Below are 15,966 nucleotides of genomic sequence, written 5' to 3'. Positions count from 1 at the left end.
AATATATTGTCCATTTTACCATCCAATGCTGTACCTTTTAAGAGACCAAGTAATCCTAAAGTAATCAAATGTAGGCTTAATCAAGTTACAATAGAGTATGTTACTAATTACAATTGTAAGCAGGCACTCAGTAATCTGTAACGAAATATACAGTTTTAAAAATAACTTTTCCAACCCGTACGTAGGACGTAGGTAATAGATTGAAGTTTAGCTCTCTCTAGTGGTGCTGTCATATCATTACACTATCAGGGGTTCTCAAACTTTTTTATACCATGACCCCATTTTATTTAGCATTTGTTTTGGCGACCCCACACTTAATGTATCGTGTAATTTCAACGTGGAATTAAGGAATATCAAAATAAAGGCACACGTTGTTGAACTTGATCATGCATATTTATTAGACATTTTAATTACAGCACTATGTTATAAATACACATTTATAAAACTAGGCATATTTAGCCAAAGTATGTTGCCAGAACATTAAAAAATTATATATATCACCTACTCAACCCGTAGTTTGAGAACCGCTGTGCTAAAAGAAGGCAGTGGAGAAGAGATGGGTCTTGAGGCTGGATTGGAAAGGTGAGCCAGTGGAGGACTTGGTGCGGGTGAGAAGTCAGTCTCCCCCTGGTTTGCAGGCTAGCAGGTAGAAATATCTCACTCCCACCACAACCTCAGTCTCGGTAGAGGATGTTCCCATCGCTGACAGCAACCTGGTAGAGAGAGAGAGTTTTACTGCTACTGAACAGAATCAGGACCAAGTCCTGGTTCAGGGAGCTGAGGCCTTTCACACCGGGAAAACGTAATCTCGATTGTAATCTCGAACCGGCCGGCGCGCTCACACCAGGAATAATTGGTTCGGAACATGACAGAGGCTTTAGTTCGGCCCTCTAAGAAAACACTGAGCACTAATTCTTCATGTTCCGAACCAATTATTCCCGGTGTGAACAGGCCGGCCGGTTTGACATTACGTTCGGGAACCGGCTCCGGCCGGTGTGAAAGGCCTATGTGTGATGGGCTGGGCAATTAATCCAGTTTCAATTTCTATTATGATTTTGACTTCCCACGATCATGAAAACAAGATAATTGAGATAAAATGATCTAATTTTGCCTTGTGTTTGTAAATGCAGTGCACCCTTCCTTCACAGCGGTGTTGGTGGTGATTGTTGTTGGTGATGATGTCTGTGTGTCGTCATTTTAAGATCTAAAGTAAACACACCCATCGTAACTGCCATCATCAGTGTAGTCAAATCAAATCAAATCAAATTTATTTATAAGGCCCGACAACACACGTTAATGTCCCCATGGGCCGTACAGGTCTTCTTTAAACAAGTCAAGAAGAAAACATAACAATAAGTCAAGAACAGAACAAGAACACCATAAGGTCCAAACATTTTTAGATGAATGCAAAAAAAGAGAAACCTTAGAAGGGCCATTCAAGGGGGGATCTCCCTTCTTAGATGTTGGTGATAGTAGTGTTGCAGACGGACAGTTGGTAAGCATGCACTCATGTGTGTAGTGAAACACAGATGAGTGCATGCAATAGCAACTGAACATTTTGAAAGATTAAAGATAAAGCTAATAGCGATAGCAACTGAACATTTTGAAAGATTAAAGATAGAGCTGATAGCGGATCTATTTGAGGCACAGGGGTGGCGCAAAGAGAGTCACGTCCTCCCCGTCTTAGTCACGGGACATTCAACACTCCGGTCATTGCTCAGGGACAGCCGGAGACAGGGAGATAGGGGGTGGCGCAGAGAGGGTCGTGAACTCCCCGACATCATCGCGGGACGTCCGGCACTCCGGTCACCACTACGAGACCTCCGGAGACAGGGGGGCATGCAGAGGGGGTCGCAACCTCCCGGCCTTCATCACGGGATGTCCGACACTCCGGTCAGCACTCCAGGACAGCAAGTCATAGGGGGACAGGGAGACGGGACAGGCGTTAGACAGCTCATGTGATTGTAGTGGGTGGACATAGCAATAGATACAAGTGGTAAGCATATATGTGAATGGAGTAGATATATGAAGTAAGCATATTATGTGAATAGAATAGAAGGACTTAACCCAGCAATGAAACCGTGTTGACTGTTAATCTGTTAACAGTCTGTTAATACTGTTAATCAGTTGACAGGACCACGGACAGACGACGGTAAATAACTGATCCAAGGCCTCGGAGGTGCATGTAGAGCAGTCACTACAATCTTGGCCAAGACCCCGAGGCATCCATCACCTTAGTCAGCGCCAGGAGACAGGCACTCAGAGAGATGGGGGAGGGAGGGGGGGGAGGGAAGGGGGGAGGGAAGGGGGGTGAGGGGGGAAGAGTTAGAGAGTTCCCATGTTTGTGGTGCTGCAAAAGAGCAGACATGTAGTACCCTGTAGTGCCATGTAGTACCCTGTAGTGCCATGTAGTACCCCGTAGTGCCATGTAATACCCTGTAGTACGCTGTAGTACCCTGTAGTGCCATGTAGTACCCCGTAGTGCCCTGTAGTGCCATGTAGTACCATGTAGTACCCTGTAGTGCCATGTAGTACCATGTAGAGCCATGTAGTACCCTGTAGTGCCATGTAGTACCATGCAGTACCCTGTAGTACCATGCAGCACCCTGTACCCTAACTAAACTACCCTGTAGTAAACTACCCAGTAGTACCATGTAGTACCCTGTACCCTAACTAAACTAGACAGATTAATCTAAAGGTCAGTCCCCGACCGCCTAAATATTAAAGGCAACCAACTTGTGTCTAACCACGCCCAACTTGCGTCTAGCCACGCCCCCGCGGCGACGCGGCAGCAGCAGAGCGTAGCGGCCGCGGAGCTCCGTCGCGGCAGCATTATATGCCAGTAACCGCCCCTTATTCAGTATCCAGAAATAGCTCAATTGGCAACGCTGCATGGCTGTGGATCCTATGGCTCGTTGCTGGCTAGTTCGATTCCCTTACATTTTTTTAATTTTTTTTTTTAACGTGCATTCGCATTCTTTCACCGTTAAGTTTAGGCATAACTTTAAGCATTGTTTCGGAGTTGGTTAAGGTTAGGCATTGTTTCGGAGTTGCTTAAGGTTAGAAGGGTTAAGTTTAGGCGCTGTTAACACTTTGAGTGCCACTCACGAGATTTCTCTGGTTTTTTTTAAGGTGGTTGCATGCCACTCACAAGATTTCTCGGATTTTTTTAATTTTAATTTTTCTTTTTTTTTCGTGAACTATACATCGGCGGCCATCTTGCTACCACATTTCTGAACGTCTAGACATGCAACTTCGCTCGATTCCGCCAGGTGGCAGTAGAGCCCTATGTTGTAACACATGTATAATGTTATCAGTCAATCTACCTGCATTATTATAAGGATGATGGATCTCTGCTGTGATTGGTCGATAGTAAAGATCGTGACGATCTTGACCTGCCCACCTGATATTTAACCTGAACACACCCAGCGTGAGCTCAGTGCGTCTTTGGATTTTGTGAATACAGTTATCATTGAGAGAGATCGAGAGAGAGAGAGAGAGAGAGAGAGAGAGAGAGAGATAGATAGATAGATAGATAGATAGATAGATAGATAGAGAGATTAGCGTTTTGATTTGATTTGATTTTGAGCATTTAGCATTGATAGTAGTAGTGATAGTATTTCTAGTAGTAGTAGTGATTGATAATATATTTTCATCATTTTGTAATACTTATTTTCTTTTGTAGTACCAGGTAATATTAGTTGCAGTACTGTAGCAAGTACAGCACTTTTAGATAAGTGCTTAGTCCGTGTTTTAGTAACACTAGTTAGTAGATTTTCATAGCCGTTTTCATAGTAATAGTTGAGAGTAGGTATTCACAATGAGGAGAACGAGGAAGTCGGTAAGGAGAGGCAAACTCCCGGACCGATACGTCCAGACCACACTGCCGTTCACCCAGGCCCCGGTTCCACCAGCTGCCGCTGGGACGAGCCGTGCACCTCCGCCGGCACCGATCAGTTCTCCAGTCGTGGCCGCTGCCACCGGCTCTCCGGTAACGATCGCGCCGCTCCCGGTCAGAGCCACAAAGAAGCGGGTTGGGGCCCCGGTTACCGCAGCTGTCGCTGGGACAAGCCGTGCACCTCCGCCTCAGGTGAGGCCGGCACCGATCAGTTCTCTGGTCGTGGCCGCTGCCACCGGCTCTCCGGTAACGATCGCGCCGCTCCCGGTCAGAGCAACAAAGAAGCGGGTCAGGGCCCCGGTTACCGCAGCTACAGCGGGTACAAGCCGTGCACCTCCGCCTCAGGTGAGGCCGGCACCGATCAGTTCTCCGGTAACGATCGCGCCACTCCCGGTCAGAGCAACAATGAAGAGGGTTGCGAAGACCCGGCATGTGTCGCCGCCGTCCTCCCACACCACGGACAAGTCTGAGATCGACATCGCTGATGATAATGACGAGTGGATGCCAGGTAATTTCAATTCAATAAATGGTCAATTCAAGGCATGTGTAACTCGAATACATATATATATATATATATGCATGTGTTTATTGAATCCATGTGCGTGAATGTATCTCGTATGATCGAATGTTTGTAGATACATTGCAAGCTAAAGCTAATATATGCATGTGCAGCGTATGTATATGATCAGCGAATGTGGGTCTTTGAAAAGTGCTATAAAAATCAATGAATTATTATTATTGTGTCGCTATATTGCGTCTGTAACGCGGGGTATATACACAGTAACGCGAATATATGCATGTGTTTAGTCAATGTCATGAAAAGCAAAGTGCACGGCCTAGATATGGCCTGGTCCATGATTGAATGTTTGACCATTGATGCTAACTGTGATTTATTATATATCTTTATAGGTCCAGGCAGAATGGACATGGAAGACATGGACGACGATGATGAACCCATGCAAGAACTGGAGGGTATTTGGCCGTACAATCGGAGAATTGGTAAGTTTATGCATATCAAATTACAATTTGATTTTAGAATGTTTTGTGACTGCATGCATGATATCGCCACGTGGTCTTTGATCTGGTCTCAATGCAGCATGGTAAATTGCAGTGATTGAAGTAGCGCCAGTAGCCACGTTGTCTTTTGATGTGCTTTGATGTCGCATGCATGGCTCAATTGTTTATGTATGTTGGGCATGTTAGTTAGTAACCCCCCATCCCCACCTTGGAGCCTGCAGGTGTTAGTTCCCCACCCCCCACCCCTGCACTCTCTCTCTCTCTATCTCTCTCTGTCTCTGTCTCTGTGTTAGGGTTAGTTGTCTTTTGATGTTGCATGTAACCCCCATCCCCACCCCCCACCCCTGCTCTCTCTCTCTCTCTCTCTCTCTCTCTCTCTCTCTCTCTCTCTCTCTCTCTCTCTCTCTCTCTCTCTCTCTCTCTCTCTCTCTCTCTCTCTCTCTCTCTATCTGCTGGGCATATATACATGCAGCCTGCAGGTGTTAGTTCCCCACCCCCCACCCCTGCACTCTCTCTCTCTCTATCTCTCTCTGTCTCTGTCTCTGTGTTAGGGTTAGTTGTCTTTTGATGTTGCATGTAACCCCCATCCCCACCCCCCACCCATCCCCACCCCCCACCACCCCCCACCACCCCCCACCCCTGCACTCTCTCTCTCTCTCTCTCTATCTCTCTCTGTCTCTGTCTCTGTGTTAGGGTTAGTTGTCTTTTGATGTTGCATGTAACCCCCATCCCCACCCCCCACCCATCCCCACCCCCCACCACCCCCCACCACCCCCCACCCCTGCACTCTCTCTCTCTATCTCTCTCTGTCTCTGTCTCTGTGTTAGGGTTAGTTGTCTTTTGATGTTGCATGTAACCCCCATCCCCACCCCCCACCCCTGCTCTCTCTCTCTCTCTCTCTCTCTCTCTCTCTCTCTCTCTCTCTCTCTCTCTCTCTCTCTCTCTCTCTCTCTCTCTCTCTCTCTCTCTCTCTCTCTCTCTCTCTCTCTCTCTCTCTCCTCTCTCTCTCTCTCTCTCTCTCTCTCTCTCTATCTCTCTCTCTCTCTCTCTCTCTCTCTCTCTCTCTCTCTCTCTCTCTCTCTCTCTCTCTCTCTATCTCTCTAAACGGTGTGTGTCCTCTCCTCTCTCTCAAAAATCTGACTTTACTGTTTTTTTATTGCAGATTCTGACACAGACTCTGTGGAGGAGATTGCAGAAGGCGCAATCGATGACATGGAGTACGTTGACTCCGATGTCGAAGTTGCCATGCGTACAGCAAGGAGACCATGCACACCTCCGATAGGTGTGTATATATCTCGCTCTCTCTATCTCTCTCTTTCTCTCTCATGCATTGTGACAAAGCTGACGTCCCTTTTTCAGCTTCAGCGTCAGCGAAAGCAGGACCAGCTGCTGAGGCAGATACAGATTCTTCTGAAGAAGAGGATGTCCACGCTAAGCAGCGGGGTGAGTTTTGATCACTATCTCATACTGACTCATTCACTCACACAAGTTTCTAAATATGTATTATATGAATGTGTCTACAGTGCATTGTAGTATACCAGTTAGTTATTGTAATCTCATAATTTACAGGCAAAGGTCGAGGCCGGGGCAGAGGTCGGGGCAGAGGCAGAGGTCGAGGCCGTAAAAGCACAGCTGCTGGTGGGAGCGATGAGTGGATCAAAGGTACAGACAGTTTTGTGCCACTTAAATTTACATTTGACGCAGAGCCAGGACCACTACACGATGCGGCCACCATCACATCCACCAAGCCCTTGCCTTTCTGCGGCTGTTCCTCACCGATGAACTCATGGGTGGCATTGTACAGGAAACAAACTTGTATGCTGAACAAACAATGGCCGTCATTGATCCCAACAGGCAGAGTAACAGGCTACGCAGTTGGACGGCTGTCACCCTTGCAGAATTGTGGAAGTTCTTAGGGATACTATTCCTAACGGGGATAGATCGGAAGCCGCAATTATATATGTACTGGTCAACTCTAAAGTTTTTCCATTGCGCCTATTTCTCCAAAACAATGGCACGTAATAGATCCCAGGTCATTTGGTGGGGCTTCAGGACTCTAATTTTTTGCACCAGGGACAGCAGACAGTCTGCTAAAATTGTTGTACAAAGTACGCCCGGTCCTTGACTACCTTGTCAACCGATTCCGGGAGCTATTTCAGCCAGACAAGAATATTAGCATAGACGAGGGGATGCTGGCCTGGCGTGGCAAACAAAAATTCAGAGTGTTCAGCCCCCTGAAGCCCACCAAATATGGGATCAGGTCATATGTGCTCTGTGATTCTCACACTGGTTACTGCTTTTCACTGCGACCATTTTGTGGGGACTATGTACCCCTCAAGGACACGGTTGTTGGGCTCCTAGGACGTCTGTCGAACAAAGGTTATTTTTTGTATATGGATAATTTCTACAATTCTGTGGCCTTGTCTGACATACTCCTACAGTTGAGGACCCACATCTGCGGTACCTTGAGGATGCACCGGGGAGAACCGGTGCAGATAAAGCGTGTAACCAATGTTGAGCTGCCGGTGGGCGAGACCATGGCCCTGCACAACAATCGGGTCATGGTTATCGCCTGGAGAGACAAGCGGATTGTCAAAATGATCAGCAGCTTTCACCATGGCACTCTAATGGAAACACTCGTCTGGAAGAAGGGTCATAGGACTAAGGTACCGGCAATGAAGCCAGACTGCGTGCTCACGTATAACGTGTGCATGAACGGAGTCGACAAGTTAGATCAACACATTTCGTACTATCCGTTCATTAGGAAGACTGCAAAGTGGACCAAGAAGTTCGTAGTATATTTGCTTCAAATAGCCATGAACAATGCCTATGTTCTGTACAGAGTCAGACAGCCAACAGGACCGCACAAGTCACTCATGCAGTTTCAAATACAAGTCATCGCTGACTTGTGTGATGTGGCAGATGCAGCCGCTTTAGCTCGCACAGTGGCCAGTGCCGCACGTGCCGCAGGTGAGGCAGATGAGGCAGAGGCAGGTGCCGCAGGTGGGGGGGTGGGGGGTGTGAGGTGGGAGGGAGCTTCCAGGGCCCAAAAGACAGATCCACACTGCAGGTTGGATGGCAAGCTAAAAATTCATGTTATGGAGAAGTATCCACCCACCCCAAAAAAGACGCATCCCACGAGAGAGTGCCGGGTCTGTAAGAAAAAAGGCATTAGGCGGGAAACCAGATCATACTGCTCGAAGTGTGGAGTCCCCCTACATCAAGAGTGTTTCACACCCTACCACACAAAGAGAGATTATGCTAGCTGAGCATTATCGCTAGCATAAACTCTCTTGAAACACTCTCCATGAAATATATATATATATATGGATGGGTGCGTACTTCCCCGTAGTATGTGTTATGATATATGTAACTGAGGGGTACAATTCCTGTATTGTTAGATATGTTATTTAATACCACTACCTCATGTACTTTAAACTTCTGGCCACCCAGTACAAGATATAAGTATGATGAACACTTTCCCACCTGATGAAACGAACCAACACAAATGTACCAAATCGAAGGTTTAATACAGCAAAGGTGTATACAACGATCACTTAATTACATTTATGATTTGAGATATGGAATATGCACTTTTATGGCAAATGAGTATTCGTAGGTAAATCAACATTGAATGTCCAATCTCTGGTTGCGCAGGGAGTAAGTATACAACCTGGAATATTTAGGAAACGATAGCGATGGTACTTAAATGATTATAGCTGGATACACTAAGGGGGGGGGGGGGGGGGTCCCGGTGGTTGTAAGACAGTAGGAGGGGGGGGTTAGAGAAGCCGCTGGCGGTATCCCATCTGGCCGACGGTGTCTTGGGAGAATCCAAAGTCTTGGACACGGTGCCCACAGAACCTCGGGCCACAGACGAATACAGCTGGACCCTCTGTGGAACGGTATCTTGCCGGTCCACAACGGAGAGACGTGAGGCGACCTCACGTGTAGAGCGCCGTCTCACCTGGAGTCCTCTCCGGGGGGTAATTCCAACACTCGGCAGTGTTGGCCTTTATCCATGGAATAATCAAAGCACACAAAGCATAATCCAAGCCGTGGAAGGCTCGCCGTCGTCTGGGTAGAGTAATCCAATATACAGGTCCAGTCGCTCTTGGCCCGGAGCTCCTCGGATGCAATCACCACTAGGGGTCTGACCAGCCTGGTTAAGCGTCCAGATAACGTCAGGAACGATGGGGGTACTGATAACTGTAGAACTCTACCGAACGATGCACCATACATAAATAGACTATTATTAGCTTAATAGAATACGTCCAACTCGACGGTATGGTGCCAAACTATGACCATTCAACTATTAATCTACACGATATCTCAATGCCTATTCTGGGCCAAGTAGGCCTTACTACACCGCACGTGCGTCGTGGGGAGGCTTTTGCGTCTGTCACTCTGTTGGAGGGTAAAGAACTGGACTAAAAGAAAGTTCTACTTTACGAGCGCCATATATATATGCGCTATGAACAAATAGTACCATTCGTATTTCGCCCGGCATATTACTGCGCGGAACCGGGGGTTGCCTCGACATGTTAGGCGGCACGATTGAACTTGGACCTAGGGGTATGGCAACCTGGCGCCAGGTTCTCGTCCAATGGTAGAATGAAACTATTATGGGCTGTTTAGTAGAAACGGGGATATTCAATGCATATTGTACAAGGAATATACAGGGGATATCAAACGATATACAAATACAATAAATATATATATAAATAAATATACATATTCGGTTTAATCTGATCCTTCACAACAGCCGCCCCCTAATTAGTCCCACCTAATTAGCTAAGCAGAGACAGATTAACCGCACTGTCTTCCACTCAAGGTCCGCTGTAAGGGTCAGTCAACTCACAAAGTCATAGGGTCATGGTCATCATCGATAGTATCTGGGAGTCGGGGCAGTTCTATGAGCCTCGCCACGGGACGTGTGTAAGTGCGCCCTTGGACGAGTACTTCAGCTGCTCGGACCTTGCCATCGGCACCGGTGATCACTTTGCTTACGCGGCCAGCCGGCCACATAGCTCTGGGTAGTGACTGGTCAATTATCATGACGACTGTTCCTTCTGTCAAATTGTCTCTCTCTTTTACCCACTTCTGGCGGGTCTGTAGAGACGGTAGGTAGTGAAGTAGGAAGCTGCTCCAAAACTTGTCAGTGAGTACTTGGCTGTACCTCCACATTCTTCGGCCGTTCGCTTCTTCGGGCCTGTACATTGTCTGGGGTAGCGCGGGGTCCAGCCGCCCCATTAGGAGTGTGTTGGGGGTGACTGGGTCGACATCTGCTACATCACTGGAGACGTAACCGAGGGGCTTTGAGTTCAATACTCCCTCGATCTCCGTGAGGACTGTCATTAGGACTTCCTCTGCCACAGTCTGGGCTCCGAGTACGGCATACAGGGCTGTCTTTATAGAACGTACTTCTCGTTCCCAGGTTCCACCGAAGTGGGGTGCGTTCGGGGGATTAAACTGGAAGTCAATCTGGGCTGGAGCGAGGTGGGTCTTAAGTTCTGGGCCCATAGCTTGGAAGCTCTCTCTCAGCTCTCTTTCTCCGCCTTTGAAGTTGGTCCCGTGATCAGACAACAATGTAGACGGTTTTCCTTTCCGTGATGTGAATCTCCGGAAGGCCATAAGGAATGAGTCTGTGCTCATGGTCGGAAGGAGCTCGATATGTATCGCTCTGGTGGTCATGCATTTGAATACAATACCCCACCGCTTCTCGGTGCCTCTTCCTCTCTTTATATACAACGGGCCAAAACAGTCCATGCCTGTGGAGTGGAATGGCTTGTCGCCGATTCGGAGGTGACAGGGGGGTAGGTCAGCCATCCGTGGTATGCTGGGCTGCGCGCGCCACTTACGGCAGTCTAGACAGGTTCGCTGGAAGCGCCGTACTGCTTCTCTCCCTTGCGATATCCAATAACGACGTCTGATCTCCGCGAAGACTCTCTCTGCTCCTGCGTGGTGTACATCCTCGTCGTATTTCTTTATGATCAGCTCTGTGACCTTGTGTCGGCTGTTCAAGACGATCGGGTGCTTAATGTCATCTGGTAGATCGGGGGCTCTCCGCAGGCGACCACCCACTCTGATGAGATTATGTGCGTCACTCTCTGGTGCCAGGTGAATCAGTCTGCTGTCTGATGGGACGGGGTTTCCTCCCTGTAGACAGTCTAGCTCATCGGGGAACGAGTCTCTCTGGGCTCGTTGTAGTAGAAGAAGTTCTGCTTCTTCGTAGTCAGCTGCTGACATGTCAGTGGTGGACTGAATCTCTGGGTGGTGCCGCAGGAATGTTCTTTGTTGCGCACTCTCTAGGGTAGTGCAGTCATCTATGTTGGGGTCTGTGGAGGCGACAGTGCTCAGTCCACAGAACATAGGCTTCTTGTTCTCAGCCTCCTCGTTACTTGCTTCCCTCGGGGTGGGCGTAGGCCAATCTCCTTCCGGGAGCTGGAGGAATGCTGGTCCGTCACTGTAGATGTTGCGACGGGTTAGGTCATCCAGGGACATTCCCCGGGTGATGACGTCAGCTGGGTTGTGTTTGGTATCCACATACCTCCAGCTTGCTTCTTCTGTTAATTCTTGAATCTCGGTGACTCTGACTCCCACGAAGACTTTGTATCTGCATGAATCAGACTTAATCCATGTGAGTACTGTCGTGGAATCTGACCACAAGATTGTTCTATGCACCGGAATGGTGAGTTCACGTTGGATTAACGTGGCTAGATGCGCTCCTGCGAGGGCTGCGCAGAGCTCTAGACGTGGGATAGATTGTTGCTTACGTGGGGCTATTCTTGAGCGGGCCAGTATGAAAGCAGTGTGTATCTCTCCTCCCATCTCTTGGGCACGCAAATAGGCAACCGATCCGTAGGCTACTTCGGAGGCGTCGCTGAAGACGTGTAGCTCAATCTCGCATGTCTCTGGCCTCACTGTGGATGGGAAGCAGCTGCGGCGTATATTGACACCTGGGAGTGAGCGGAGTTCCGTCTCCCACTCTCTCCATGTTGAGGCAAGGTGTGCAGGTATTGGGTCGTCCCAGCCCTGGTCCTTGTCCCATAGTGCTCGTACAATCATCTTTGCCCTGGTGGTGTAAGGTAGAATACATCCCAACGGGTCATATTGTCTGGCGAGTGTTCTGTACACACTCCGTCTGGTGGTCGGTATCGCCGCCGACCTTCCTTGCTCTGGAGCCAAGGGTTTGTGTCTATAGTGGAGCGAGTCTGTTTTGAAGCGCCAGACTAATCCTAGTGTCATTTCTTGGGCTTCTCCTGGGATTGTCGCCATCCAGGTCTCGCTGCTGGCAGCCTTGTCTGCGGAGGAGAGGCTGCGCAATACGTGCGGGTCGCTGCTGGCCCACTGCCTGAGATCAAAGCCGCCTTTGATTAGGGAGGCGCGTAACTTGATTAGGAGAGCCTCGGCTTCTTCTTGAGTCGAGACGCTTTGTAAACAGTTGTCCACGTAGAAACTGTTCTTCACACTGTGTTGGACCTCTTCATCTGCTGCTGGGTCCTCTTGGTCTCTCTGTGGGCTGGTACCGGCAGGGCACCATAGCCAGCTGGTCCAGGTGCTATTCCTCGGGGCTGGTCGTGCGTCGTGCTCACCCGTGAATAGAGTCGGGGGTCTGTAGCGCAGCGCCGCGGGGTTATAGCCTGGACTGTATGGGACCTCCTGGTCCGGTGGAGTACTGTGCTGTCGTCGGGCTTGGTTCTCCTCCTCTCCCTCTTCTTCCTCTATCAGATCTTCCAGATCCTGTAATCGTTTATCTTGCTTCTCCGCAGTGTATGCCACTCCTTCCTTGTAGCTGGGTCTCGCTTGGACCGGTCTGGGAAGGGGGTCTGCGGGGGGTATAGGCTTTGTCTGTTGGTCAAGTTCAGGGTCGCTTGCTCGTTTAGGAGGCGCTGCTCTTGACTGTTGTCTCGACGAGTTCCTTGAACCCCTGGTGGAGGGAGAGGGTGTTGCCCTGGGGATCATCAGCCGCTTCCTTAGCTGCGCCATTAACTTGTCGCGCTCGGCTTGTAGTGTGTCGCGCTCGGCTTGGCGCGGGATGAGATCGATGTTGCGCTCTGCTTCTCTTTGGGCATAGTCAGCGGCGCGCTGGGCTTCGGCGGCGGCGCGCTCTGCTTCTCTTTGGGCATAGTCAGCGACGCGCTGGGCTCCGGCGGCGGCGCGCTCTGCTTCTCTTTGGGCATAGTCAGCGACGCGCTGGGCTTCTCTTTGGGCACCGTCAGCGGCGCGCTGGGCTGCGGCGGCGGCGCGCTCTGCTGCGGCGGCGGCGCGCTCTGCTGCGGCCCGGTCTCTTATCATATTAATTTCCGTCTGAAGGCGTCTCATCTCCCGCCGTCTCATCTCCCGGCGTATGCGCTCTTCTTCGCTCCGTTGCTGCGCTTGGAGGCGTTCTCTTTCAATAGTAAAATGTTCGCGCTCGCTAAGCGCCTGTGCTTGGAGACGGTCGCGTTCACCCTGAAGTCGATCGCGTTCGGTAGAGGCTGTCAGGCGGACGAGGAACGCCTGTTGTAGCATCCTCGCCGCTTCTCTGGGGGAAGGCGGTTGTGGAGGTGAGCCGCTCCTGCGTGAGCCGCTCCTGGGGGTACTCGTTGGGGAGTCCTGGAGCTCTAGTTCCTCGGCGCTCTCCTCCTCTTCTTCCGTGCAGAGTTCTCTCTCTGTAGGGTTGTCTTCCTCCCGGGGCTTGTCGGGGACTACTTCTTTAGTAGTGGCGGGGGGTAAAGGCATGTCAATTCCCTCCTGGTCCCCACCGTGGGCCTGGTCAGTTACATTAGGACCTACTAGGGCCTCTGTGGTCGGGGAAACCTGGTCGTCAAGGTCAGACATAATTTTACTTTCTACTTTTACCACGTTTACCGTTTGTCGAAGGCTAGGTAGTTGACTGACAGTGTAAGCCTCTAAGTACTGAGGTGTATGTCGTCTGCGCCGCGGGCGTTCTAGGTTAGGAGGATCGTTTCGTGGAGTGTTCATCATAGGCCATTTCGATATTAATAACACTATATTAATATTACACTAGTTACCCTCCGGCTCGAAGGACCAATTGTAACTGAGGGGTACAATTCCCTGACTGTATTGTTAGATATGATATTTAATACCACTACCTCATGTACTTTAACTTCTGGCCACCCAGTACAAGATATAAGTATGATGAACACTTTCCCACCTGATGAAACGAACCAACACAAATGTACCAAATCGAAGGTTTAATACAGCAAAGGGTGTATACAACGATCACTTAATTACAATTATGATTTGAAATATGGAATATGCACTTTTATGGCAAATGAGTATTCGTAGGTAAATCAACATTGAATGTCCAATCTCTGGTTGCGCAGGGAGTAAGTATACAACCTGGAATATTTAGGAAACGATAGCGATGGTACTTAAATGATTATAGCTGGATACACTAAGGGGGGGGGGGGGGGGTCCCGCTGGTTGTAAGACAGTAGGAGGGGGGGGTTAGAGAAGTCACTGGCGGTATCCCATCTGGCCGACGGTGTCTTGGGAGAATCCAAAGTCTTGGACACGGTGCCCACAGAACCTCGGGCCACAGACGAATACAGCTGGACCCTCTGTGGAATGGTATCTTGCCGGTCCACAATGGAGAGACGTGAGGCGACCTCACGTGTAGAGCGCCGTCTCACCTGGAGTCCTCTCCGGGGGGTAATTCCAACACTCGGCAGTGTTGGCCTTTATCCATGGAATAATCAAAGCACACAAAGCATAATCCAAGCCGTGGAAGGCTCGCCGTCGTCTGGGTAGAGTAATCCAATATACAGGTCCAGTCGCTCTTGGCCCGGAGCTCCTCGGATGCAATCACCACTAGGGGTCTGACCAGCCTGGTTAAGCGTCCAGATAACGTCAGGAACGATGGGGGTACTGATAACTGTAGAACTCTAACCGAACGATGCACCATACATAAATAGACTATTATTAGCTTAATAGAATACGTCCAACTCGACGGTATGGTGCCAAACTATGACCATTCAACTATTAATCTACACGATATCTCAATGCCTATTCTGGGCCAAGTAGGCCTTACTACACCGCACGTGCGTCGTGGGGAGGCTTTTGCGTCTGTCACTCTGTTGGAGGGTAAAGAACTGGACTAAAAGAAAGTTCTACTTTACGAGCGCCATATATATATGCGCTATGAACAAATAGTACCATTCGTATTTCGCCCAGCATATTACTGCGCGGAACCGGGGGTTGCCTCGACATGTTAGGCGGCACGATTGAACTTGGACCTAGGGGTATGGCAACCTGGCGCCAGGTTCTCGTCCAATGGTAGAATGAAACTATTATGGGCTGTTTAGTAGAAACGGGGATATTCAATGCATATTGTACAAGGAATATACAGGGGATATCAAACGATATACAAATACAATTAAATATATATATAAATAAATATACATATTCGGTTTAATCTGATCCTTCACAACAATATATGAGTGTATACATTTAGTAATTTAGCTGACACTTTTATCCAAAGTAACTTACAGGTTCTGTACGACAAGTCATCAGGACGGGCACAACTCTATCAGCTGAGTAACAATGTGTGTCTGAGGCGGCCAGACGATGCAGAGCGTAGGGTTATTGAGGGTGTGTAGTATATTGTATAGTGTCTTGTAAATAGTGTAAGTATTTCACAATATAGGTATTACTGGTTGTACAGAACAAAGGTGTTGGCACACAGTAAATTTTGCTGAGTATATTTTACTCAAACTGAGTACATTTTACTCAAACTGTACTGGTCAACTCTAAAATGTTTCCATTGCGCCTATTTCTCCAAAACAATGGCACGTAATAGATACCAGGTCATTTGGAGGTTTCTACATTTTAGCAACAACGAGAGAGCAGACAAGGCTGATAAACTGTACAAAGTACGCCCGGTCCTAGATTACCTTGTCAACCGATTACAGGAGCTATTTCAGCCAGACCAGAATATTAGCATAGACTGAGTCCATTTGGGCTCAAATGGACTCAGTTTGAGTAAAATTTACTCTGCAAAATTTACTGTGCACATGGATATATTTGAAACACTATTCTTGGTC

General features: G+C 48.8%; 1 pseudogene across 1 annotated transcript in view; it reads right to left on the bottom strand.

Moving 5' to 3' along the window:
• Positions 1 to 616: 616 nt before the first annotated feature.
• LOC311229262 overlaps positions 617 to 15,966 on the bottom strand; it is a 146,400-nt pseudogene continuing 131,050 nt past the window's right edge. Inside the window, exon 11 of the transcript in view lies at positions 617 to 713. The product of the transcript in view is annotated as an uncharacterized misc_RNA (transcript). The remainder of the gene's footprint in view (positions 714 to 15,966) is intronic.

Source organism: Notolepis coatsorum (genome assembly GCF_963971535.1).
Source record: "Notolepis coatsorum genome assembly, chromosome: 5".
In the NCBI taxonomy this organism is placed as follows: Eukaryota; Metazoa; Chordata; class Actinopteri; order Aulopiformes; family Paralepididae; genus Notolepis; species Notolepis coatsorum.
The sequence above is the reverse complement of the archived record's forward strand: the minus strand, read 5'-3'. Positions and strand labels throughout refer to the sequence as shown.